This window comes from Silene latifolia, chromosome X (assembly GCF_048544455.1).
Source record: "Silene latifolia isolate original U9 population chromosome X, ASM4854445v1, whole genome shotgun sequence".
NCBI classification, from domain to species: Eukaryota; Viridiplantae; Streptophyta; class Magnoliopsida; order Caryophyllales; family Caryophyllaceae; genus Silene; species Silene latifolia.
Genome location: NC_133537.1, coordinates 210004263 through 210007505, shown reverse-complemented (window position 1 = coordinate 210007505; position 3243 = coordinate 210004263). Strand labels below are relative to the sequence as shown.

Genomic DNA, 3243 nt, shown 5'->3' with positions numbered 1-3243 from the left:
GAAAAGGAAGTCTAATCACAATGGGCTCCTTCTCCTTGACCTTGTCTTCATTTTTCTTTAAAATTTCTTCTTTTGATGGTTCTCCATCCTTGGAGTTTTGCACAATTTCTTCTTTGTCACTAGCTTCCACAACTTCATCCTCAACTTGCTTCTTCGGTGCTTCATACCTTGTACCACTCCTCAAGTGAATGGCACTAACCGTTTCATGTCTTGGGGGATTACTTTGAGGTGGTAATTGCCCCTTTTGTCTTTGTGAGTTTGAAGATGCTAGTTGAGTCAATTGGGTTTCCAACATTTTGGTGTGAGTTAGGATGTTGTTGATGGTGGTTTCCTTTGCTTGACTATCTTTTTGCATTTGAGTGAAAAACTCTTGTTGATTCTTTTGCATTTGAAGGACCGCTTTTTGAACATCAAAACCTTGGTCATTTTGTTGATTGTATGGAGATTGATTTTGGTAACCTTGGTTTTGGTTGTAAAAGGGTCTTTGATTTTGGTTTCTCATGGGAGGTGGGGTGTATGTTGTTTGAGGGTTTTGAACATTTTGGCTTTTGTATGAGAGATTTGGATGGAACTTGGTGTTTTCATTGTAATAGTTGGAATAAGGGGTACCACACTTGTATGCTTGGAAAGCATTCACTTGTTCATTTGTTACCCTACATTCACTTTGGTCATGTCCCAAAGTTCGACAATTCTCACATATCCCACTTGGGATTGATGAAGATGCCGTCATGGCATTAACATGATGCTTTGGTGATTTTGAGGCTTCTTCAAGTCTAGCCATAGCTTTTTCAAACTTCAAATTGATGGTATCAATGTGAGCACTAAGTTGAGCACCCAGTTGAGTAATGTAGTCAACTTCATGCTTTCCTCCTCTAGTAGCCTTACGAGGTCTACTATATTGTGAGTTATGGACCGCCGTTTTCTCAATTTTGTTCCAAGTTTGATTGTCATCAACTTCGGTGAACATTCCATTTGATCCCATGTTGAGAATGTTCCTTGAATCTTCATAAAGACCGTTCCAAAATTGTTGTACCAAGAACCACTCGCTAAGTCCATGGTGAGGACATGAGCGACAAATTCCTTTGAATCGCTCCCAAGCTTCATACAAAGATTCTTCATCCCTTTGCTTAAAGCCCATAATTTGAGCTCTTAGCATGTTAGTCTTTTCCGGTGGATAGAACTTTTTGTAGAAAGCTAGAGCCAACTTTTTCCAAGAATCAATTCCGAGAGTAGCTTTATCAAGGCCTTTCAACCATTGTTTCGCGGTGACAATTAGAGAAAAAGGAAATAAGACCCATCGAATTTGGTCTTGAGTTACACCGGTTTGAGAAATCGCATCACAATAGTCACAAAAGGTCTCCATATGAGAGTGAGGGTCTTCACTAGGCATCCCCCCAAATTGGCTTGTTTCGACTAATTGGATAAATGAGGATTTGGCAATGAAATTTCCGGTTAGATGTTGTGGTGTGGGAGTACCATTGGGTAGGTTCTCCTCGGTGGGTACGGAATGTGATGAAAACTTAGGCATTGTGGGTTGATTTTGTGCTGGATTTTGTGTTGGGTTCTCCTCACCTTCTCTTGCAAAAGGGTTGATGAACTCAATAGTTGGTTGAATATCTACAACCTCACCAATACCTCTCAAAGTTCGCCTAGCAAGTCTTCTATTGGTTGTCAAAGTTCTTTCAATTTCACGATCAAAGGGTAACAAGTCACCTTGTGACCTTCTAGACATGCAAAATATCAAACAACTCGAAAACAATTAGAACAAACCTTGAGGAGTTTTCCTTCCCCAAGGTAAAGAAAGACACAACTAATAACAATATAAGAAAATCTAAATCAAGTTAACACCGTCACCGGCAACGGTGCCATTTTTGGTCGGACTATATCTTTTCGGTTACTTGTCATTAGGAGCACCTAGACCAAAACACAATTTATAACTTCACCAACAACTCTACAATTAGTAAAGAGGCAAGTAAAGGTCGGATCCCAAGGGACGGGAATTGAGATGAGATTTCTATTGCAACTAGCGGTGTCTTAGGGGTGTCACAATTGGGGTTGATGTAGAAGATCACTAAACTAAATAGCAATGAAAGTAAACAAGCAAGATGAATTAAAAGGGATGTAAATAATTGATAAAAAGCACTAGGGTGTCATGGGGTCATAGGGGATTCATGGGAATTGATCATACAAACATGTTCTCAAATTATAAGCAAGCAATTATTGTTGTGATGGATTGAGTTGGTTTATTTCTTACAATCCTAGGAAAGTTTGGGTCCCAGAGCCAAATCGATTAGATTGTACAACACCTACAAGTCAACTTAGTCTTCCCTACTCAACAACATGCATGGTCTAATGAGACTCCAGTTGGTTTATGTCTTACAAGTCTCATTGAAAAGATAGGTGATGGGTAAAAAATGCAAGGATTCATAGGGTCGCATTTCATCAAACATAACATGTGCATGAGTTGAGATCAAAACAAGCAAGCAAATAAACCATGAAAGCATATTAATTTAAGCATGAATCATTCCCCATGTTGGTTGCCCCTAATTACCCATTTGTAACACCCCGTAATTTCGGACCGTTATTATATTGCAGAAGTAATTTATTAATCAAGTTGAATTTAATATTAATGTATTTGAAGTAATAATAATTCAATGAAATATAATTCTATTATATTTTGAAGTAAAGTATTTATTTTGATGGTTTCGAAATGTTTAAAAATAGTTTAAACCATGTAAAAATCTTTTATTTCGAAATTAGGGCATATCGGGAAAAATGGCGATTCTTATGAAAATTGGGCAAACGATTTTGGAAATGGGTCATATGAGTACTCAATCTTCTTGTAATCTCGTGTTTAAGAACTTTGGCATTGTCGGAATTCGCATTTGACAAACGGTTCTAATTATCGTCGAAACGGGCCAAAACCGACTAATAAAATTCCGCCAAAAATCCCGTCTCTTCCCCTTTTGAACGCCACACCCCTTCCTTCTCCTTCCCTTTGTTTTTTTTCTCTTCCTACTTCATTCTCCTTGAACATTCTAAAGCCTTCTAAACTTAAAACACCATTTTCATACCAAAACTTAAGCTTTCTAAGCTAATTTTCACCATATTTTACTCATTTCTACTCCAAATTTCATAAGGATTACATATTTGGAATCCTCTCTTCATTTCCAACATCCTAGTATGTTTTAAATTCATTTGCCCTAAATTTATTTTATCCACCATTTTTAGGGTTTTGATTAT

The 3243-nt window shown here is 37.6% G+C and overlaps 1 non-coding gene across 1 annotated transcript; it reads left to right on the top strand.

Moving 5' to 3' along the window:
* Positions 1 to 1049: 1049 nt before the first annotated feature.
* LOC141624630 (small nucleolar RNA R71) lies at positions 1050 to 1156 on the top strand. The gene has a single exon (XR_012534435.1). It is a non-coding gene; the product is annotated as a small nucleolar RNA R71 (small nucleolar RNA).
* The last annotated feature ends 2087 nt before the right edge of the window (positions 1157 to 3243 follow it).